The sequence below is a fragment of the Anomaloglossus baeobatrachus genome, chromosome 1 (genome assembly GCF_048569485.1).
Source record: "Anomaloglossus baeobatrachus isolate aAnoBae1 chromosome 1, aAnoBae1.hap1, whole genome shotgun sequence".
NCBI classification, from domain to species: Eukaryota; Metazoa; Chordata; class Amphibia; order Anura; family Aromobatidae; genus Anomaloglossus; species Anomaloglossus baeobatrachus.
This window is the reverse complement of record NC_134353.1, coordinates 284,098,015-284,120,947: the sequence shown is the minus strand read 5'-3', so window position 1 is coordinate 284,120,947 and position 22,933 is coordinate 284,098,015. Positions and strand designations below refer to the sequence as shown.

The following is a 22,933-nucleotide window of genomic DNA, read 5'->3' as shown; positions in this document are numbered from 1 at the left end:
CTAAATCTCCCAGACTAAGTCAGTAAGTCACAACGGATAGTAATGCAAAATCACTCTTTATTGGTCCGTATTAAGAAAAAAAAATTTTCAGAAGCATATATGTTTTTGTCCAAAACAAGTTACAAATGACGTTTCGGCCTGAGCCTTCGTCAGATTGGACTTATCTGCATGTAATCATGAAAAATGACAATAATCAGTATCACATAAGAGTGAGAGAACAATAACAAAAACTCGAACAATGTAGAGGTACAATTGGGAAGCAGCAAAAAAATTGCAACACAGCAAGAAATGAAACACATGATACAAATGTCATAATACAGTACAAGGACAATATAGTAATGACAAATATGGGGTCAGAATAGGCTTAGACAGCTCTGGTATGAAAGAGATGTCAATCATAAAGTAACATGTGCAGTAGGTGTAGAGCTACAGTATGCATGGCAGAGCTAATGGGTAGACCGACCATAGAAAAAGAACGGAGAAAAAGAACGGAGAAAAAGTGGAGAAAAAGTGGAGAAAAAGTGGAGAAAAAAATGGATAAAAAGTGGAGAAAAAAATGGAGAAAAAGTGGAGAAAAAGTGGAGAAACAATGGAGAAAAAATGGAGAAAAAGTAGAGAAAAAGTGGAGAAAAAGTGGAGAAAAAATGGATAAAAAGTGGAGAAAAAAATGGAGAAAAAGTGGAGAAAAAGTGGAGAAAAAGTGGAGAAAAAATGGATAAAAAGTGGATAAAAAGTGGAGAAGAAGTGGAGAAGAAGTGAAGAAAAAGTGGAGAAGAAGTGGAGAAAAAGTGGAGAAAAAGTGGAGAAAAAGTGGAGAAAAAGTGGAGAAAAAGTGGAGAAAAAAATGGAGAAAAAGTGGAGAAAAAGTGGAGTAAAAGTGGAGAAAAAATGTAGAAAATGTGGAGAAGAAGTGGAGAAAATGTGGAGAAGAAGTGGAGAAAAAGTGGAGAAAAAGTGGAGAAAAAGTGGAGAAAAAGTGGAGAAAAAGTGGAGAAAAAAATGGAGAAAAAGTGGAGAAAAAGTGGAGTAAAAGTGGAGAAAAAATGTAGAAAATGTGGAGAAAAAGTGGAGAAAAAGTGGAGAAAAAATGGATAAAAAGTGTTGAAAAAGTGTTGAAAAAGTGTTGAAAAAGTGTTGAAAAAAATGGAGAAAAAGTGGAGAAAAAGTGGAGAAAAAGTGGAGCACCCTTTGGTGCCTTTCATGTGGCACTAACGGGTGCTTAACTTTGTATTTAGCCAAAAAAATGAAAAAAAAAATGACGTAGGGTTCCCCCTATTTTTGTAGCCAGCTAGGGTAAAGCAGACGGCTGCACCCTGCAGATCACAGCTGGCAACCTCACCTTGGCTGGTAATCCAAAACTGAGGGCACCCCACGCTGTTATTTTAAATTAAATAAATAATTAAAAAAAAAACCACGTAGGGGTCCCCCAAAATTGGATCACCAGCCAAGGTAAAGCAGACAGCTAGGGCCTGATATTCTCAGACTAGGGAGGTCCATGGTTATTGGACTCTCCCCAGCCTAAAAATAGCAGGCCGCAGCCGCCCCAGAAGTGGCGCATCCATTAGATGCGCCAATCCTGGTGCTTCGCCCCAGCTCATCCCGCGCCCTGGTGCGGTGGCAAACGGGGTAATATATGGGGTTAATACCAGATGTGTAATGTCACCTGGCATCAAGCCCTGGGGTTGGTGAGGTCAGGCGTCTATCAGATACCCGACATCACCAACCCAGTCAGTAATAAAAAAAATAGACGACAAACACATTTTTATTTGAAAAAACACTCCCCAAAACATTCCCTCTTTAACCAATTTATTAGAATGAAAAACAAATCCAGGTCTGCTGTAATCCAAGGGGTTGCCATGATGATCCACACTGTCCCAGTCAATGAAGAGCAGGATGTTCCCCATTGGCTGGGAGAGCAATGCAGTGACCTGAGCTAACATCAATGGGTCAGCCCAGGTCACTGCAGGGGATGACAAGTGCTGCTGTCAGCGAGGTACATTACCTGCGCTGATCTCCAGCACACTGACAGCCCCTGTCACTGAGTTCAATGACCGTCGCCTTCACACCAAGTATCGCGAGAGGCCCGTGACGTCACCGCTAGACAGTCTCTAGTCGGAAGCGAGAGAAGGTGATGTGACAAGCGGCGGCCATGGAGGACAGTGACAGCGCTGAGGTCGGGATGGCGGGACTTCATCACCGCAGGTAAGCCGAGCGGGACCGTGTGTGTGTGTGTATGTATGTGTAAATGCCACGGGCAGGAGGGGGCGGAGTGAGCTGAGCGGGGAAGTGTGGGCTTCCTGCACGTAACTAGGATAAACATCAGGTAACTAACCAAAGCGCTTTGGTTGGATACCCGATGTTTATCTTGGTTACCAGCTTGTGGCAGGCTGCCAGGATTGCTCCCTGCACACTGTAGCTGTAAAAAGCCCTGCTTTTTGCTGCTAGAACCGTTCTCGAACGTATCTAGAACTATCGAGCTTTTGCAAAAAGCTCGAGTTCTAGTTCGATCTCGAACAGCCCCCAAAATCACTCGAGCCTAGAACTGGAGAACCTCGAACCTAGAACCGCGCTCAACTCTAATCTTGAGGTTTATTTTATGAGATTTTTCACCTCCCTCTTCTTACTGATAGTGCAGCAGAGAACAACATGATTGTGACAGACAGGAATGAGGATCCAGAAGGTTCTCATTGGCTTTGTCCTTGGACTAATCTGGTTTGTGGAAATGTCTGAATTGTGACAGAGGGACATAGTGAAAATGAAAAAAAAAAAAAAACATGATTGTAATGTAACAGAAACCTGTCAGAAGTGGGATTCGAACCCACGCCTCAAGTAGAGACTGCGACCTGAACGCAGCGCCTTGGACCGCTCGGCCATCCTGACAAGCACAACTGTGAAAAATTCACACTTTCTAAAAACAAACACATTTTTTGTTTGGCCCCAAAAATGCAAATTTTGAACTGAAAATTTATTAACGCCTTTGAGTTTGCCTTGCAATGCTGTAGCTTTAACTTTGTAAGTTGCAGAAATAGCTCAGTTGGGAGAGCGTTAGACTGAAGATCTAAAGGTCCCTGGTCCGATCCCGGGTTTCAGCACGCTGTTTTTAAGTATGAGTGATTTGAGATAAAGTTCTTTCTCCATATGCATTTAGCAAGATTTTCATTCTTTGTGAAGTGCAGATATACCTGAAAAAAACAGTTTTAAGTATCTCTTTTCAGAACAGTCACTAATGCGAGAAGAAAATGAAAGTAGTTATACTGAAAAATTAAGTTGAAGTCGAAGTAGTATGGAGGAAATCAGAAAAAAAATCTGAGAAATATCAACATAAAGTGCTAAGGATCTTTAAGATTTTGTGTATCTTGAGGTTTATTTTATGAGATTTTTCACCTCCCTCTTCTTACTGATAGTGCAGCAGAGAACAACATGATTGTGACAGACAGGATTGAGGATCCAGAGGGTTCTCATTGGCTTTGTCCTTGGACTAATCTGGCTTGTGGAAATATCTGAATTGTGACAGAGGGACATAGTGAAAATGAAAAAAAAAAAAAACATGATTGTAATGTAACAGAAACCTGTCAGAAGTGGGATTCGAACCCACGCCTCAAGTAGAGACTGCGACCTGAACGCAGCGCCTTGGACCGCTCGGCCATCCTGACAAGCACAACTGTTGAAAATTCACACTTTCTAAAAACAAACACATTTTTTGTTTGGCCCCAAAAAAATGCAAATTTTGAACTGAAAATGTATTAACGCCTTTGAGTTTGCCTTGCAATGCTGTATCTCTAACTTTGTAGGTTGCTGAAATAGCTCAGTTGGGCGAGCGTTAGACTGAAGATCTAAAGGTCCCTGGTCCGATCCCGGGTTTCAGCACGCTGTTTTTAAGTATGAGTGATTTGAGATAAAGTTCTTTCTCCATATGCATTTAGCAAGATTTTCATTCTTTGTGAAGTGCAGATATACCTGAAAAAAACAGTTTTAAGTATCTCTTTTCAGAACAGTCACTAATGCGAGAAGAAAATGAAAGTAGTTATACTGAAAAATTAAGTTGAAGTCGAAGTAGTATGGAGGAAATTGGAAAAAAAATCTGAGAAAGATCAACATAAAGTGCTAAGGATCTTTAAGATTTTGTGTATCTTGAGGCTTAATTTATGAGATTTTTCACCTCCATCTTCTTACTGATAGTGCAGCAGAGAACAACATGATTGTGACAGACAGGATTGAGGATCCAGAGTGTTCTCATTGGCTTTGTCCTTGGACTAATCTGGTTTGTGGAAATGTCTGAATTGTGACAGAGGGACATAGTGGAAATGAAAAAAGAACAAAACATGATTGTAATGTAACAGAAACCTGTCAGAAGTGGGATTCGAACCCACGCCTCAAGTAGAGACTGCGACCTGAACGCAGCGCCTTGGACCGCTCGGCCATCCTGACAAGCACAACTGTGGAAAATTCACACTTTCTAAAAACAAACACATTTTTTGTTTGGCCCCAAAAAAATGCAAATTTTGAACTGAAAATGTATTAACGCCTTTGAGTTTGCCTTGCAATGCTGTAGCTTTAACTTTGTAGGTTGCTGAAATAGCTCAGTTGGGAGAGCGTTAGACTGAAGATCTAAAGGTCCCTGGTCCGATCCCGGGTTTCAGCACGCTGTTTTTAAGTATGAGTGATTTGAGATAAAGTTCTTTCTCCATATGCATTTAGCAAGGTTTTCATTGTTTGTGAAGTGCAGATATACCTGAAAAAAACAGTTTTAAGTATCTCTTTTTAGAACAGTCACTAATGCGAGAAGAAAATGAAAGTAGTTTTACTGAAAAATTAAGTTGAAGTCGAAGTAGTATGGAGGAAATCAGAAAAAAAATCTGAGAAATATCAACATAAAGTGCTAAGGATCTTTAAGATTTTGTGTATCTTGAGGTTTATTTTATGAGATTTTTCACCTCCCTCTTCTTACTGATAGTGCAGCAGAGAACAACATGATTGTGACAGACAGGATTGAGGATCCAGAGGGTTCTCATTGGCTTTGTCCTTGGACTAATCTGGTTTGTGGAAATGTCTGAATTGTGACAGAGGGACATAGTAAAAATGAAAAAAAAAAAACATGATTGTAATGTAACAGAAACCTGTCAGAAGTGGGATTCGACCCCACGCCTCAAGTAGAGACTGCGACCTGAATGCAGGGCCTTGGACTGCTCGGCCATCCTGACAAGCACAACTGTGGAAAATTCACACTTTCTAAAAACAAACACATTTTTTGTTTGGCCCCAAAAATGCAAATTTTGAACTGAAAATTTATTAACGCCTTTGAGTTTGCCTTGCAATGCTGTAGCTTTAACTTTGTAGGTTGCTGAAACAACTCAGTTGGGAGAGCGTTAGACTGAAGATCTAAAGGTTCCTGGTCCGATCCCGGGTTTCAGCAAGCTGTTTTTAAGCATGAGTGATTTGAGATAAAGTTCTTTCTCCATATGCATTTAGCAAGATTTTCATTCTTTGTGAAGTGCAGATATACCTGAAAAAAACAGTTTTAAGTATCTCTTTTCAGAATAGACACTAATGCGAGAAGAAAATGAAAGTAGTTATACTGAAAAATTAAGTTGAAGTCGAAGTAGTATGGAGGAAATCGGAAAAAAAATCTGAGAAATATCAACATAAAGTGCTAAGGATCTTTAAGATTTTGTGTATCTTAAGGCTTATTTTATGAGATTTTTCACCTCCCTCATCTTACAAATAGTGCAGCAGAGAACAACATGATTGTGACAGACAAGATTGAGGATCCAGAGGGTTCTCACTGGCTTTGTCCTTGGACTAATCTGGTTTGTGGAAATGTCTGAATTGTGACAGAGGGACATAGTGAAAATGAAAAAAAAAAAAAAACATGACTGTAATGTAACAGAAACCTGTCAGAAGTGGGATTCGAACCGACGCCTCAAGTAGAGACTGCGACCTGAACGCAGCGCCCTGGACCGCTCTGCCATCCTGACAAGCACAACTGTGGAAAATTCACACTTTCTAAAAACAAACACATTTTTTGTTTGGCCCCAAAAAATGCAAATTTTGAACTGAAAATTTATTAACGCCTTTGAGTTTGCCTTGCAATGCTGTAGCTTTAACTTTGTAGGTTGCTGAAATAGCTCAGTTGGGAGAGCGTTAGACTGAAGATCTAAAGGTTCCTGGTCCGATCCCGGGTTTCAGCACGCTGTTTTTAAGTATGAGTGATTTGAGATAAAGTTCTTTCTCCATATGCATTTAGCAAGATTTTCATTGTTTGTGAAGTGCAGATATACCTGAAAAAAACAGTTTTAAGTATCTCTTTTTAGAACAGTCACTAATGCGAGAAGAAAATGAAAGTAGTTATACTGAAAAATTAAGTTGAAGTCGAAGTAGTATGGAGGAAATCAGAAAAAAAATCTGAGAAATATCAACATAAAGTGCTAAGGATCTTTAAGATTTTGTGTATCTTGAGGTTTATTTTATGAGATTTTTCACCTCCCTCTTCTTACTGATAGTGCAGCAGAGAACAACATGATTGTGACAGACAGGATTGAGGATCCAGAGGGTTCTCATTGGCTTTGTCCTTGGACTAATCTGGTTTGTGGAAATGTCTGAATTGTGACAGAGGGACATAGTAAAAATGAAAAAAAAAAAAAACATGATTGTAATGTAACAGAAACCTGTCAGAAGTGGGATTCGAACCCATGCCTCAAGTAGAGGCTGCGACCAGAACGCAGCGCCTTGGACCGCTCGGCCATCCTGACAAGCACAACTGTGGAAAATTCACACTTTCTAAAAACAAACACATTTTTTGTTTGGCCCCAAAAAATGCAAATTTTGAACTGAAAATGTATTAACGCCTTTGAGTTTGCCTTGCAATGCTGTAGCTTTAACTTTGTGGGTTGCTGAAATAGCTCAGTTGGAAGAGCGTTAGATTGAAGATCTAAAGGTCCCTGGTCCGATCCCGGGTTTCAGCACGCTGTTTTTAAGTATGAGTGATTTGAGATAAAGTTCTTTCTCCATATGCATTTAGCAAGATTTTCATTCTTTGTGAAGTGCAGATATACCTGAAAAAAACAGTTTTAAGTATCTCTTTTCAGAACAGTCACTAATGCGAGAAGAAAATGAAAGTAGTTATACTGAAAAATTAAGTTGAATTCGAAGTAGTATGGAGGAAATCAGAAAAAAAATCTGAGAAATATCAACATAAAGTGCTAAGGATCTTTAAGATTTTGTGTATCTTGAGGTTTATTTTATGAGATTTTTCACCTCCCTCTTCTTACTGATAGTGCAGCAGAGAACAACATGATTGTGACAGACAGGATTGAGGATCCAGAGGGTTCTCATTGGCTTTGTCCTTGGACTAATCTGGTTTGTGGAAATGTCTGAATTGTGACAGAGGGACATAGTGAAAATGAAAAAAAAAACCCATGATTGTAATGTAACAGAAACCTATCAGAAGTGGGATTCGAACCCATGCCTCAAGTAGAAACTGCGACCCGAACACAGCGCCTTGGACCGCTCGGCCATCCTGACAAGCACAACTGTGGAAAATTCACACTTTCTAAAAACAAACACATTTTTTGTTTGGCCCCAAAAAAATGCTAATTTTGAACTGAAAATGTATTAACGCCTTTGAGTTTGCCTTGCAATGCTGTAGCTTTATCTTTGTAGGTTGCTGAAATAGCTCAGTTGGGCGAGCGTTAGACTGAAGCTCTAAAGGTCCCTGGTCCGATCCCGGGTTTCAGCACGCTGTTTTTAAGTATGAGTGATTTGAGATAAAGTTCTTTCTCCATATGCATTTAGCAAGGTTTTCATTCTTTGTGAAGTACAGATATACCTGAAAAAAACAGTTTTAAGTTTCTCTTTTCAGAACAGTCACTAATGTGAGAAGAAAATGAAAGTAGTTATACTGAAAAATTAAGTTGAAGTCGAAGTAGTATGGAGGAAATCAGAAAAAAAATCTTAGAAATATCAACATAAAGTGCCAAGGATCTTTAAAATTTTGTGTATCTTGAGGTTTATTTTATGAGATTTTTCACCTCCCTCTTCTTACTGATAGTGCAGCAGAGAACAACATGATTGTGACAGACAGGATTGAGGATCCAGAGGGTTCTCATAGGCTTTGTCCTTGGACTAATCTGGTTTGTGGAAATGTCTGAATTGTGACAGAGGGACATAGTGAAAATGAAAAAAAAAAAACCATGATTGTAATGTAACAGAAACCTGTCAGAAATGGGATTCGAACCCACGCCTCAAGTAGAGACTGCGACCTGAACGCAGCGCCTTGGACCGCTCAGCCATCCTGACAAGCACAACTGTGGAAAATTCACACTTTCTAAAAACAAACACATTTTTTGTTTGGCCCGAAAAAAATTCAAATTTTGAACTGAAAATGTATTAACGCCTTTGAGTTTGCCTTGCAATGCTGTAGCTTTAACTTTGTTAAGTTGCTGAAATAGCTCAGTTGGGAGAGCATTAGACTGAAAATCTAAAGGTCCCTGGTCCGATCCCGGGTTTCAGCACGCTGTTTTTAAGTATGAGTGATTTGAGATAAAGTTCTTTCTCCATATGCATTTAGCAAGATTTTCATTCTTTGTGAAGTGCAGATATACCTGAAAAAAACAGTTTTAAGTATCTCTTTTCAGAACAGTCACTAATGCGAGAAGAAAATGAAAGTAGTTATACTGAAAAATTAAGTTGAAGTCGAAGTAGTATGGAGGAAATTGGAAAAAAAATCTGAGAAATATCAACATAAAGTGCTAAGGATCTTTAAGATTTTGTGTATCTTGAGGCTTAATTTATGAGATTTTTCACCTCCATCTTCTTACTGATAGTGCAGCAGAGAACAACATGATTGTGACAGACAGGATTGAGGATCCAGAGGGTTCTCATTGGCTTTGTCCTTGGACTAATCTGGTTTGTGGAAATGTCTGAATTGTGACAGAGGGACATAGTGGAAATGAAAAAAAAACAAAACATGATTGTAATGTAACAGAAACCTGTCAGAAGTGGGATTCAAACCCACGCCTCAAGTAGAGACTGCGACCTGAACGCAGCGCCTTGGACCGCTCGGCCATCCTGACAAGCACAACTGTGGAAAATTCACACTTTCTAAAAACAAACACATTTTTTGTTTGGCCCCAAAAAAAGGCAAATTTTGAACTGAAAATTTATTAACGCCTTTGAGTTTGCCTTGCAATGCTGTAGCTTTAACTTTGTAGGTTGCTGAAATAGCTCAGTTGGGAGAGCGTTAGACTAAAGGTCCCTGGTCCGATCCCGGGTTTCAGCACGCTGTTTTTAAGTATGAGTGATTTGAGATAAAGTTCTTTCTCCATATGCATTTAGCAAGATTTTCATTCTTTGTGAAGTGCAGATATACCTGAAAAAAACAGTTTTAAGTATCTCTTTTCAGAACAGTCACTAATGCGAGAAGAAAATGAAAGTAGTTATACTGAAAAATTAAGTTGAAGTTGAAGTCGAAGTAGTATGGAGGAAATCAGAAAAAAAATCTGAGAAATATCAACATAAAGTGCTAAGGATCTTTAAGATTTTGTGTATCTTAAGGCTTATTTTATGAGATTTTTCACCTCCCTCATCTTACAAATAGTGCAGCAGAGAACAACATGATTGTGACAGACAAGATTGAGGATCCAGAGGGTTCTCACTGGCTTTGTCCTTGGACTAATCTGGTTTGTGGAAATGTCTGAATTGTGACAGAGGGACATAGTGAAAATGAAAATAAAAAAAACATGATTGTAATGTAACAGAAACCTGTCAGAAGTTGGATTGGAACCCACGCCTCAAGTAGAGACTGCGACCTGAACGCAGCGCCTTGGACCGCTCGGCCATCCTGACAAGCACAACCATGGGAAATTCACACTTTCTAAAAACAAACACATTTTTTGTTTGGCCCCAAAAAAATGCAAATTTTGAACTGAAAATGTATTAACACCTTTGAGTTTGCCTTGCAATGCTGTAGCTTTAACTTTGTAGGTTGCTGAAATAGCTCAGTTAGGAGAGCGTTAGACTGAAGAGCTAAAGGTCCCTGGTCTGATCCCGGGTTTCAGCACGCTGTTTTTAAGTATGAGTGATTTGAGATAAAGTTCTTTCTCCATATGCATTTAGCAAGATTTTCATTCTTTGTGAAGTGCAGATATACCTGAAAAAAACTGTTTTAAGTATCTCTTTTCAGAACAGTCACTAATGCGAGAAGAAAATGAAAGTAGTTATACTGAAAAATTAAGTTGAAGTCGAAGTAGTATGGAGGAAATCAGAAAAAAAATCTGAGAAATATCAACATAAAGTGCAAAGGATCTTTAAGATTTTGTGTATCTTGAGGTTTATTTTATGAGATTTTTCACCTCCCTCTTCTTACTGATAGTGCAGCAGAGAACAACATGATTGTGACAGACAGGATTGAGGATCCAGAGGGTTCTCATTGGCTTTGTCCTTGGACTAATCTGGTTTGTGGAAATGTCTGAATTGTGACAGAGGGACATAGTGAAAATGAAAAAAAAAAAACCATGATTGTAATGTAACAGAAACCTGTCAGAAGTGGGATTCAAACCCACGCCTCAAGTAGAGCCTGCGACCTGAACGCAGCGCCTTGGACCGCTCGGCCATCCTGACAAGCACAACTGTGGAAAATTCACACTTTCTAAAAACAAACACATTTTTTGTTTGGCCCCAAAAAAATGCAAATTTTGAACTGAAAATGTATTAACGCCTTTGAGTTTGCCTTGCAATGCTGTAGCTTTAACTTTGTAGGTTGCTGAAATAGCTCATTTGGGAGAGCGTTAGACTGAAGATCTAAAGGTCCCTGGTCCTATCCCGGGTTTCAGCACGCTGTTTTTAAGTATGAGTGATTTGAGATAAAGTTCTTTCTCCATATGCATTTAGCAAGATTTTCATTGTTTGTGAAGTGCAGATATACCTGAAAAAAACAGTTTTAAGTATCTCTTTTTAGAACAGTCACTAATGCGAGAAGAAAATGAAAGTAGTTTTACTGAAAAATTAAGTTGAAGTCGAAGTAGTATGGAGGAAATCAGAAAAAAAATCTGAGAAATATCAACATAAAGTGCTAAGGATCTTTAAGATTTTGTGTATCTTGAGGTTTATTTTATGAGATTTTTCACCTCCCTCTTCTTACTGATAGTGCAGCAGAGAACAACATGATTGTGACAGACAGGATTGAGGATCCAGAGGGTTCTCATTGGCTTTGTCCTTGGACTAATCTGGTTTGTGGAAATGTCTGAATTGTGACAGAGGGACATAGTAAAAATGAAAAAAAAAAAACCATGATTGTAATGTAACAGAAACCTGTCAGAAGTGGGATTCGACCCCACGCCTCAAGTAGAGACTGCGACCTGAATGCAGGGCCTTGGACTGCTCGGCCATCCTGACAAGCACAACTGTGGAAAATTCACACTTTCTAAAAACAAACACATTTTTTGTTTGGCCCCAAAAATGCAAATTTTGAACTGAAAATTTATTAACGCCTTTGAGTTTGCCTTGCAATGCTGTAGCTTTAACTTTGTAGGTTGCTGAAACAACTCAGTTGGGAGAGCGTTAGACTGAAGATCTAAAGGTTCCTGGTCCGATCCCGGGTTTCAGCAAGCTGTTTTTAAGCATGAGTGATTTGAGATAAAGTTCTTTCTCCATATGCATTTAGCAAGATTTTCATTCTTTGTGAAGTGCAGATATACCTGAAAAAAACAGTTTTAAGTATCTCTTTTCAGAATAGACACTAATGCGAGAAGAAAATGAAAGTAGTTATACTGAAAAATTAAGTTGAAGTCGAAGTAGTATGGAGGAAATCAGAAAAAAAATCTGAGAAATATCAACATAAAGTGCTAAGGATCTTTAAGATTTTGTGTATCTTGAGGTTTATTTTATGAGATTTTTCACCTCCCTCTTCTTACTGATAGTGCAGCAGAGAACAACATGATTGTGACAGACAAGATTGAGGATCCAGAGGGTTCTCACTGGCTTTGTCCTTGGACTAATCTGGTTTGTGGAAATGTCTGAATTGTGACAGAGGGACATAGTGAAAATGAAAAAAAAAAAAAAACATGACTGTAATGTAACAGAAACCTGTCAGAAGTGGGATTCGAACCGACGCCTCAAGTAGAGACTGCGACCTGAACGCAGCGCCCTGGACCGCTCGGCCATCCTGACAAGCACAACTGTGGAAAATTCACACTTTCTAAAAACAAACACATTTTTTGTTTGGCCCCAAAAAATGCAAATTTTGAACTGAAAATTTATTAACGCCTTTGAGTTTGCCTTGCAATGCTGTAGCTTTAACTTTGTAGGTTGCTGAAATAGCTCAGTTGGGAGAGCGTTAGACTGAAGATCTAAAGGTCCCTGGTCCGATCCCGGGTTTCAGCACGCTGTTTTTAAGTATGAGTGATTTGAGATAAAGTTCTTTCTCCATATGCATTTAGCAAGATTTTCATTGTTTGTGAAGTGCAGATATACCTGAAAAAAACAGTTTTAAGTATCTCTTTTTAGAACAGTCACTAATGCGAGAAGAAAATGAAAGTAGTTATACTGAAAAATTAAGTTGAAGTCGAAGTAGTATGGAGGAAATCAGAAAAAAAATCTGAGAAATATCAACATAAAGTGCTAAGGATCTTTAAGATTTTGTGTATCTTGAGGTTTATTTTATGAGATTTTTCACCTCCCTCTTCTTACTGATAGTGCAGCAGAGAACAACATGATTGTGACAGACAGGATTGAGGATCCAGAGGGTTCTCATTGGCTTTGTCCTTGGACTAATCTGGTTTGTGGAAATGTCTGAATTGTGACAGAGGGACATAGTAAAAATGAAAAAAAAAAAACATGATTGTAATGTAACAGAAACCTGTCAGAAGTGGGATTCGAACCCACGCCTCAAGTAGAGACTGTGACCTGAATGCAGGGCCTTGGACTGCTCGGCCATCCTGACAAGCACAACTGTGGAAAATTCACACTTTCTAAAAACAAACACATTTTTTGTTTGGCCCCAAAAAAATGCAAATTTTGAACTGAAAATGTATTAACGCCTTTGAGTTTGCCTTGCAATGCTGTAGCTTTAACTTTGTAGGTTGCTGAAATAGCTCAGTTGGGAGAGCATTAGACTGAAGATCTAAAGCTCCCTGGTCCGATCCTGGGTTTCAGCATGCTGTTTTTAAGTATGAGTGATTTGAGATAAAGTTCTTTCTCCATATGCATTTAGCAAGATTTTCATTCTTTGTGAAGTGCAGATATACCTGAAAAAAACAGTTTTAAGTATCTCTTTTCAGAACAGTCACTAATGCGAATAGAAAATGAAAGTAGTTATACTGAAAAATTAAGTTGAAGTCGAAGTAGTATGGAGGAAATCAGAAAAAAAATCTGAGAAATATCAACATAAAGTGCTAAGGATCTTTAAGATTTTGTGTATCTTGATGCTTATTTTATGAGATTTTTCACCTCCATCTTCTTACTGATAGTGCAGCAGAGAACAACATGATTGTGACAGACAGGATTGAGGATCCAGAGGGTTCTCATTGGCTTTGTCCTTGGACTAATCTGGTTTGTGGAAATGTCTGAATTGTGACAGAGGGACATAGTGAAAATGAAAAAAAAAAAAAACATGATTGTAATGTAACAGAAACCTGTCAGAAGTGGGATTCAAACCCATGCCTCAAGTAGAGACTGCGACCAGAACGCAGCGCCTTGGACCGCTCGGCCATCCTGACAAGCACAAATGTGGAAAATTCACACTTTCTAAAAACAAACACATTTTTTGTTTGGCCCCAAAAAATGCAAATTTTGAACTGAAAATTTATTAACGCCTTTGAGTTTGCCTTGCAATGCTGTAGCTTTAACTTTGTGGGTTGCTGAAATAGCTCAGTTGGAAGAGCGTTAGACTGAAGATCTAAAGGTCCCTGGTCCGATCCCGGGTTTCAGCACGCTGTTTTTAAGTATGAGTGATTTGAGATAAAGTTCTTTCTCCATATGCATTTAGCAAGATTTTCATTCTTTGTGAAGTGCAGATATACCTGAAAAAAACAGTTTTAAGTATCTCTTTTCAGAACAGTCACTAATGCGAGAAGAAAATGAAAGTAGTTATACTGAAAAATTAAGTTGAAGTCGAAGTAGTATGGAGGAAATCGGAAAAAAAATCTGAGAAATATCAACATAAAATGCTAAGGATCTTTAAGATTTTGTGTATCTTGAGGTTTATTTTATGAGATTTATCACCTCCCTCTTCTTACTGATAGCGCAGCAGAGATCAACATGATTGTGACAGACAAGATTGAGGATCCAGAGGGTTCTCATTGGCTTTGTCCTTGGACTAATCTGGTTTGTGGAAATGTCTGAATTGTGACAGAGGGACATAGTGAAAATGAAAAAAAAAACAAAACATGATTGTAATGTAACAGAAACCTGTCAGAGGTGGGATTCGAACCCACGCCTCAAGTAGAGACTGCGACCTGAACGCAGCGCCTTGGACCGCTCGGCCATCCTGACAAGCACAACTGTGGAAAATTCACACTTTCTAAAAACAAACACATTTTTTGTTTGGCCCCAAAAATGCAAATTTTGAACGGAAAATGTATTAACGCCTTTGAGTTTGCCTTGCAATGCTGTAGCTTTAACTTTGTAGGTTGCTGAAATAGCTCAGTTGGGAGAGCTTTAGACTGAAAATCTAAAGGTCCCTGGTCCGATCCCGGGTTTCAGCACGCTGTTTTTAAGTATGAGTGATTTGAGATAAAGTTCGTTCTCCATATGCATTTAGCAAGATTTTCATTCTTTGTGAAGTGCAGATATACCTGAAAAAAACAGTTTTAAGTATCTCTTTTCAGAACAGTCACTAATGCGAGAAGAAAATGAAAGTAGTTATACTGAAAAATTAAGTTGAAGTCGAAGTAGTATGGAGGAAATCAGAAAAAAAATCTGAGAAATATCAACATAAAGTGCTAAGGATCTTTAAGATTTTGTGTATCTTGAGGTTTTTTTTTATGAGATTTTTCACCTCCCTCTTCTTACTGATAGTGCAGCAGAGAACAACATGATTGTGACAGACAGGATTGAGGATCCAGAGGGTTCTCATTGGCTTTGTCCTTGGACTAATCTGGTTTGTGGAAATGTCTGAATTGTGACAGAGGGACATAGTGAAAATGAAAAAAAAAAAACCATGATTGTAATGTAACAGAAAACTGTCAGAAGTGGGATTCGAACCCACGCCTCAAGTAGAGACTGTGACCTGAATGCAGCGCCTTGGACCGCTCGGCCATCCTGACAAGCACGACTGTGGAAAATTCACACTTTCTAAAAACAAACACATTTTTTGTTTGGCCCCAAAAAAATGCAAATTTTGAACTGAAAATGTATTAACGCCTTTGAGTTTGCCTTGCAATGCTGTAGCTTTAACTTTGTAGGTTGCTGAAATAGCTCAGTTGGGAGAGCGTTAGACTGAAGATCTAAAGGTCCCTGGTCCGATCCTGGGTTTCAGCACGCTGTTTTTAAGTATGAGTGATTTAAGATAAAGTTCTTTCTCCATATGCATTTAGCAAGATTTTCATTCTTTGTGAAGTGCAGATATACCTGAAAAAAACAGTTTTAAGTATCTCTTTTCAGAACAGTCACTAATGCGAGAAGAAAATGAAAGTAGTTATACTGAAAAATTAAGTTGAAGTCGAAGTAGTATGGAGGAAATCGGAGAAAAAATCTGAGAAATATCAACATAAAGTGCTAAGGATCTTTAAGATTTTGTGTATCTTGAGGTTTATTTTATGAGATTTTCCACCTCCCTCTTCTTACTGATAGTGCAGCAGAGAACAACATGATTGTGACAGACAGGATTGAGGATCCAGAGGGTTCTCATTGGCTTTGTCCTTGGACTAATCTGGTTTGTGGAAATGTCTGAATTGTGACAGAGGGACATAGTGAAAATGAAAAAAAAACAAAACATGATTGTAATTTAACAGAAACCTGTCAGAAGTGGGATTCGAACCCACGCCTCAAGTAGAGACTGCGACCTGAACACAGCACCTTGGACCGCTCGGCCATCCTGACAAGCACAACTGTGGAAAATTCACACTTTCTAAAAACAAACACATTTTTTTTTGGCCCCAAAAAAAGGCAAATTTTGAACTGAAAATGTATTAACGCCTTTGAGTTTGCCTTGCAATGCTGTAGCTTTAACTTTGTAGGTTGCTGAAATAGCTCAGTTGGGAGAGCGTTAGACTGAAGATCTAAAGGTCCCTGGTCCGATCCCGGGTTTCAGTACGCTGTTTTTAAGTATGAGTGATTTGAGATAAAGTTCTTTCTCCATATGCATTTAGCAAGATTTTCATTCTTTGAGAAGTGCAGATATACCTGAAAAAAACAGTTTTAAGTATCTCTTTTTAGAACAGTCACTAATGCGAGAAGAAAATGAAAGTAGTTATACTGAAAAATTAAGTTGAAGTCGAAGTAGTATGGAGGAAAACAGAAAAAAAATCTGAGAAATATCAACATAAAGTGCTAAGGATCTTTAAGATTTTGTGTATCTTGAGGTTTATTTTATGAGATTTTTCACCTCCCTCTTCTTACTGATAGTGCAGCAGAGAACAACATGATTGTGACAGACAGGATTGAGGATCCAGAGGGTTCTCATTTGCTTTGTCCTTGGACTAATCTGGTTTGTGGAAATGTCTGAATTGTGACAGAGGGACATAGTGAAAATGAAAAAAAAAAACATGATTGTAATGTAACAGAAACCTGTCAGAAGTGGGATTCGAACCCATGCCTCAAGTAGAGACTGCGACCTGAAAGCAGCACCTTGGACCGCTCGGCCATCCCGACAAGCACAACTGTGGAAAATTCACACTTTCTAAAAACAAACACATTTTTTGTTTGGCCCCAAAAAAAATGCAAATTTTGAACTGAAAATGTATTAACGCCTTTGAGTTTGCCTTGCAATGCTGTAGCTTTAACTTTGTAGGTTGCTGAAATAGCTCAGTTGGGAGAGCGTTAGACTAAAGGTCCCTGGTCCGATCCTGGGTTTCAGCATGCTGTTTTTAAGTATGAGTGATTTGAGATAAAGTTCTTTCTCCATATGCATTTAGCAAGATTTTCATTCTTTGTGAAGTGCAGATATACCTGAAAAAAACAGTTTTAAGTATCTCTTTTCAGAACAGTCACTAATGCGAGAAGAAAATGAAAGTAGTTATACTGAAAAATTAAGTTGAAGTCGAAGTAGTATGGAGGAAATCGGAGAAAAAATCTGAGACATATCAACATAAAGTGCTAAGGATCTTTAAGATTTTGTGTATCTTGAGGTTTATTTTATGAGATTTTCCACCTCCCTCTTCTTACTGATAGTGCAGCAGAGAACAACATGATTGTGGCAGACAGGATTGAGGATCCAGAGGGTTCTCATTGGCTTTGTCCTTGGACTAATCTGGTTTGTGGAAATGTCTGAATTGTGACAGAGGGACATAGTGAAAATGAAAAAAAACAAAACGTGATTGTAATGTAACAGAAACCTGTCAGAAGTGGGATTCGAACCCACGCCTCAAGTAGAGACTGCGACCTGAACACAGCGCCTTGGACCGCTCAGCCATCCTGACAAGCACAACTGTGGAAAAATCACACTTTCTAAAAACAAACACATTTTTTGATTGGCCCCAAAAATGCAAATTTTGAACTGAAAATTTATTAACGCCTTTGAGTTTGCCTTGCAATGCTGTAGCTTTAACTTTGTAGGTTGCTGAAATAGCTCAGTTGGGAGAGCGTTAGACTGAAGATCTAAAGGTCCTTGGTCCGATCCCGGTTTTCAGCACGCTGTTTTTAAGCATGAGTGATTTGAGATAAAGTTCTTTCTCCATATGCATTTAGCAAGATTTTCATTCTTTGTGAAGTGCAGATATACCTGAAAAATACAGTTTTAAGTATCTCTTTTCAGAACAGTCACTAATGCGAGAAGAAAATAAAAGTAGTTATTCTGAAAAATTAAGTTGAAGTCGAAGTAGTATGGAGGAAATCGGAAAAAAAATCTGAGAAATATCAACATAAAGTGCTAAGGATCTTTAAGATTTTGTGTATCTTGAGCTTATTTTATGAGATTTTTCACCTCCCTCTTTTTACTGATAGTGCAGCAGAGAACAACATGATTGTGACAGACAAGATTGAGGATCCAGAGGGTTCTCATTGGCTTTGTCCTTGGACTAATCTGGTTTGTGGAAATGTCTGAATTGTGACAGAGGGACATAGTGAAAATGAAAAAAAAAAAAACCATGACTGTAATGTAACAGAAACCTGTCAGAAGTGGGATTTGAACCCACGCCTCAAATAGAGACTGCTACTTGAACGTAGCGCCTTGGACCGCTCGGACATCCTGAGAAGCACAACTGTGAAAAATTCACACTTTCTAAAAATAAACACATTTTTTGTTTGGCCCCAAAAAATGCAAATTTTGAACTGAAAATTTATTAACGCCTTTGAGTTTGCCTTGCAATGCAGTAGCTTTAACTTTGTAGGTTGCTGAAATAGCTCAGTTGGGAGAGCGTTAGACTGAAGATCTAAAGGTCCCTTGTCCGATCCCGGGTTTCAGCACGCTGTTTTTAAGTATGAGTGATTTGAGATAAAATTCTTTCTCCATATGCATTTAGCAAGATTTTCATTCTTTGTGAAGTGCAGATATACCTGAAAAAAACAGTTTTAAGTATCTCTTTTCAGAACAGTCACTAATGCGAGAAGAAAATGAAAGTAGTTATACTGAAAAATTAAGTTGAAGTCGAAGTAGTATGGAGGAAATCGGAAAAAAAATCTGAGAAATATCAACATAAAGTGCTGAGGATCTTTAAGATTTTATGTATCTTGAGGTTTATTTTATGAGATTTTTCACCTCCCTCTTCTTACTGATAGTGCAGCAGAGAACAACATGATTGTGACAGACAGGATTGAGGATCCAGAGGGTTCTCATTGGCTTTGTCCTTGGACTAATCTGGTTTGTGGAAATGTCTGAATTGTGACAGAGGAACATAGTGAAAATGAAAAAAAAAAAAAAACATGATTGTAATGTAACAGAAACCTGTCAGAAGTGGGATTCGAACCCACGCCTCAAGTAGAGACTCCGACCTGAACGCAGCACCTTGGACCGCTCGGCCATCCTGACAAGCACAACTGTGGAAAATTCACACTTTCTAAAAACAAACACATTTTTTGTTTGGCCCCAAAAAAATGCAAATTTTGAACTGAAAATGTATTAACGCCTTTGAGTTTGCCTTGCAATGCTGTAGCATTAACTTTGTAGGTTGCTGAAATAGCTCAGTTGGGAGAGCGATAGACTGAAGATCTAAAGGTTCTTGGTCGGAACCCGGTTTTCAGCACGCTGTTTTTAGGCATGAGTGATTTGAGATAAAGTTCTTTCTCCATATGCATTTAGCAAGATTTTCATTCTTTGTGAAGTGCAGATATACCTGAAAAAAACAGTTTTAAGTATCTCTTTTCAGAACAGTCACTAATGCGAGAAGAAAATGGAAGTAGTTATACTGAAAAATGAAGTTGAAGTCGAAGTAGTATGGAGGAAATCGGAAAAAAAATCTGAGAAATATCAACATAAAGTGCTAAGGATCTTTAAGATTTTGTGTATCTTGAGGTTTATTTTATGAGATTTTTCACCTCCCTCTTTTTACTGATAGCGCAGCAAAGAACAACATGATTGTGACAGACAGGACTGAGGATCCAGAGGGTTCTCATTGGCTTTGTCCTTGGACTAATCTGGTTTGTGGAAATGTCTGAATTGTGACAGAGGGACATAGTGAAAATGAAAAAAAACAAAAACATGACTGTAATGTAACAGAAACCTGTCAGAAGTGCAATTCAAACCCACGCCACAAGTAGAGACTGCAACCTGAACGCAGCGCCTTGGACCGCTCGGCCATCCTGACAAGCACAACTGTGGATAATTCACACTTTCTAAAAACAAACACATTTTTTGTTTGGCCCCAAAAAATGCAAATTTTGAACTGAAAATTTATTAACGCCTTTGAGTTTGCCTTGCAATGCTGTAGCTTTAACTTTGTAGGTTGCTGAAATAGCTCAGTTGGGAGAGCGTTAGACTGAAGATCTAAAGGTCCCTGGTCCGATCCCGGGTTTCAGCACGCTGTTTTTAAGTATGAGTGATTTGAGATAAAGTTCTTTCTCCATATGCATTTAGCAAGATTTTCATTCTTTGTGAAGTGCAGATATACCTGAAAAAACAGATTTAAGTATCTATTTTCAGAACAGTCACTAATGCGAGAAGAAAATGAAAGTAGTTATACTGAAAAATTAGGTTGAAGTCGAAGTAGTATGGAGGAAATCAGAAAAAAAATCTGAGAAATATCAACATAAAGTGCTAAGGATCTTTAAGATTTTGTGTATCTTGAGGTTTATTTTATGAGATTTTTCACCTCCCTCTTCTTACTGATAGTGCAGCAGAAAACAACATGATTGTGACAGACAGGATTGAGGATCCAGAGGGTTCTCATTGGCTTTGTCCTTGGACTAATCTGGTTTGTGGAAATGTCTGAATTGTGACAGAGGGACATAGTGAAAATGAAAAAAAAAAAAACATGATTGTAATGTAACAGAAACCTGTCAGAAGTGGGATTCGAACCCACGCCTCAAGTAGAAACTGCGACCTGAACGCAGCGCCTTGGACCGCTCGGCCATCCTGACAAGCACAACTGTGGAAAATTCACACTTTCTAAAAACAAACACATTTTTTGTTTGGCCCCAAAAAAAGGCAAATTTTGAACTGAAAATTTATTAACGCCTTTGAGTTTGCCTTGCAATGCTGTAGCTTTAACTTTGTAGGTTGCTGAAATAGCTCAGTTGGGAGAGAGTTAGACTGAAGATCTAAAGGTGCCTGGTCCGATCCTGGGTTTCAGCACGCTGTTTTTAAGTATGAGTGATTTGAGATAAAGTTCTTTCTCCATATGCATTTAGCAAGATTTTCATTCTTTGTGAAGTGCAGATATACCTGAAAAAAACAGTTTTAAGTATCTCTTTTCAGAGTAGGCACTAATGCGAGAAGAAAATGAAAGCAGTTATACTGAAAAATTAAGTTGAAGTCGAAGTAGTATTTTGGAAATTGGAAAAAAAATCTGAGAAATATCAACATAAAGTGCTAAGGATCTTTAAGATTTTGTGTATCTTGAGGTTTATTTTATGAGATTTTCCACCTCCCTCTTCTTACTGATAGTGCAGCAGAGAACAACATGATTGTGACAGACAAGATTGAGGATCCAGAGGGTTCTCATTGGCTTTGTCCTTGGACTAATCTGGTTTGTGGAAATGTCTGAATTGTGACAGAGGGACATAGTGAAAATGAAAAAAAAAAAAAACACATGACTGCAATGTAACAGAAACCTGTCAGAAGTGGGATTGGAACCCAAGGCCTCAAGTAGAGACTGCGACCTGAACGAAGCGCCTTGGACCGCTTGGCCATCCTGACAAGCACAACTGTGGAAAATTCACACTTTCTAAAAACAAACACATTTTTTGTTTGGCCCCAAAAAATGCAATTTTTGAACTGAAAATTTATTAACGCCTTTGAGTTTGCCTTGCAATGCTGTAGCTTTAACTTTGTAGGTTGCTGAAATAGCTCAGTTGGGAGAGCGTTAGACTAAAGGTCCCTGGTCCGATCCCGGGTTTCAGCACGCTGTTTTTAAGTATGAGTGATTTGAGATAAAGTTCTTTCTCCATATGCTTTTAGCAAGATTTTCATTCTTTGTGAAGTGCAGATATACCTGAAAAAAACAGTTTTAAGTATCTCTTTTCAGAACAGTCACTAATGCGAGAAGAAAATGAAAGTAGTTATACTGAAAAATTAAGTTGAAGTCGAAGTAGTATGGAGGAAATCAGAAAAAAAATCTGAGAAATATCAACATAAAGTGCTAAGGATCTTTAAGATTTTGTGTATCTTGAAGTTTATTTTATGAGATTTTTCACCTCCCTCTTCTTACTGATAGTGCAGCAGAGAACAACATGATTGTGACAGACAGGATTGAGGATCCAGAGGGTTCTCATTGGCTTTGTCCTTGGACTAATCTGGTGTGTGGAAATGTCTGAATTGTGACAGAGGGACATAGTGAAAATGAAAAAAAAAAAAAACATGATTGTAATGTAACAGAACCCTGTCAGAAGTGGGATTCGAACCCACGCTTCAAGTAGAGACTGCGACCTGAACGCAGCACCTTGGACCGCTCGGCCATCCTGACAAGCACAACTGTGGAAAATTCACACTTTCTAAAAACAAACACATTTTTTGTTTGGCCCCAAAAAAATGCAAATTTTGAACTGAAAATGTATTAACGCCTTTGAGTTTGCCTTGCAATGCTGTAGCTTTAACTTTGTAGGTTGCTGAAATAGCTCAGTTGGGAGAGCGTTAGACTGAAGATCTAAAGGTCCCTGGTCCGATCCCGGGTTTCAGCACGCTGTTTTTAAGTATGAGTGATTTGAGATAAAGTTCTTTCTCCATATGCATTTAGCAAGATTTTCATTCTTTGTGAAGTGAGGATATACCTGAAAAAAACAGTTTTAAGTATCTCTTTTCAGAACAGTCACTAATGCGAGAAGAAAATGAAAGTAGTTATACTGAAAAATTAAGTTGAAGTCGAAGTAGTATGGAGGAAATCAGAAAAAAAATCTGAGAAATATCAACATAAAGTGCTAAGGATCTTTAAGATTTTGTGTATCTTGAGGTTTATTTTATGAGATTTTTCACCTCCCTCTTCTTACTGATAGTGCAGCAGAGAACAACATGATTGTGACAGACAGGATTGAGGATCCAGAGGGTTCTCATTGGCTTTGTCCTTGGACTAATCTGGTTTGTGGAAATGTCTGAAATGTGACAGAGGGACATAGTGAAAATGAAAAAAAACCAAACATGATTGTAATGTAACAGAAACAGGTCAGAAGTGGGATTCGAACCCACGCCTCA

At 38.4% G+C, this 22,933-nt stretch overlaps 12 non-coding genes across 12 annotated transcripts; 6 read left to right on the top strand and 6 right to left on the bottom strand.

The window, feature by feature from the left end:
* Positions 1 to 2,797: 2,797 nt before the first annotated feature.
* On the bottom strand, positions 2,798 to 2,880 carry TRNAL-CAG (transfer RNA leucine (anticodon CAG)). Its single transcript has one exon. It is a non-coding gene; the product is annotated as a tRNA-Leu (tRNA).
* A 690-nt stretch (positions 2,881 to 3,570) lies between these two features.
* On the bottom strand, positions 3,571 to 3,653 carry TRNAL-CAG (transfer RNA leucine (anticodon CAG)). Its single transcript has one exon. It is a non-coding gene; the product is annotated as a tRNA-Leu (tRNA).
* Positions 3,654 to 4,345: 692 nt separating this feature from the next.
* On the bottom strand, positions 4,346 to 4,428 carry TRNAL-CAG (transfer RNA leucine (anticodon CAG)). Its single transcript has one exon. It is a non-coding gene; the product is annotated as a tRNA-Leu (tRNA).
* A 141-nt stretch (positions 4,429 to 4,569) lies between these two features.
* On the top strand, positions 4,570 to 4,642 carry TRNAF-GAA (transfer RNA phenylalanine (anticodon GAA)). Its single transcript has one exon. It is a non-coding gene; the product is annotated as a tRNA-Phe (tRNA).
* Positions 4,643 to 6,666: 2,024 nt separating this feature from the next.
* Positions 6,667 to 6,749, bottom strand: TRNAQ-CUG (transfer RNA glutamine (anticodon CUG)). The gene has a single exon. It is a non-coding gene; the product is annotated as a tRNA-Gln (tRNA).
* A 689-nt stretch (positions 6,750 to 7,438) lies between these two features.
* On the bottom strand, positions 7,439 to 7,521 carry TRNAP-CGG (transfer RNA proline (anticodon CGG)). Its single transcript has one exon. It is a non-coding gene; the product is annotated as a tRNA-Pro (tRNA).
* A 916-nt stretch (positions 7,522 to 8,437) lies between these two features.
* On the top strand, positions 8,438 to 8,510 carry TRNAF-GAA (transfer RNA phenylalanine (anticodon GAA)). Its single transcript has one exon. It is a non-coding gene; the product is annotated as a tRNA-Phe (tRNA).
* A 3,795-nt stretch (positions 8,511 to 12,305) lies between these two features.
* On the top strand, positions 12,306 to 12,378 carry TRNAF-GAA (transfer RNA phenylalanine (anticodon GAA)). The gene has a single exon. It is a non-coding gene; the product is annotated as a tRNA-Phe (tRNA).
* A 1,251-nt stretch (positions 12,379 to 13,629) lies between these two features.
* TRNAQ-CUG (transfer RNA glutamine (anticodon CUG)) lies at positions 13,630 to 13,712 on the bottom strand. Its single transcript has one exon. It is a non-coding gene; the product is annotated as a tRNA-Gln (tRNA).
* Positions 13,713 to 13,852: 140 nt separating this feature from the next.
* On the top strand, positions 13,853 to 13,925 carry TRNAF-GAA (transfer RNA phenylalanine (anticodon GAA)). The gene has a single exon. It is a non-coding gene; the product is annotated as a tRNA-Phe (tRNA).
* Positions 13,926 to 20,035: 6,110 nt separating this feature from the next.
* Positions 20,036 to 20,108, top strand: TRNAF-GAA (transfer RNA phenylalanine (anticodon GAA)). The gene has a single exon. It is a non-coding gene; the product is annotated as a tRNA-Phe (tRNA).
* Positions 20,109 to 22,352: 2,244 nt separating this feature from the next.
* On the top strand, positions 22,353 to 22,425 carry TRNAF-GAA (transfer RNA phenylalanine (anticodon GAA)). The gene has a single exon. It is a non-coding gene; the product is annotated as a tRNA-Phe (tRNA).
* The last annotated feature ends 508 nt before the right edge of the window (positions 22,426 to 22,933 follow it).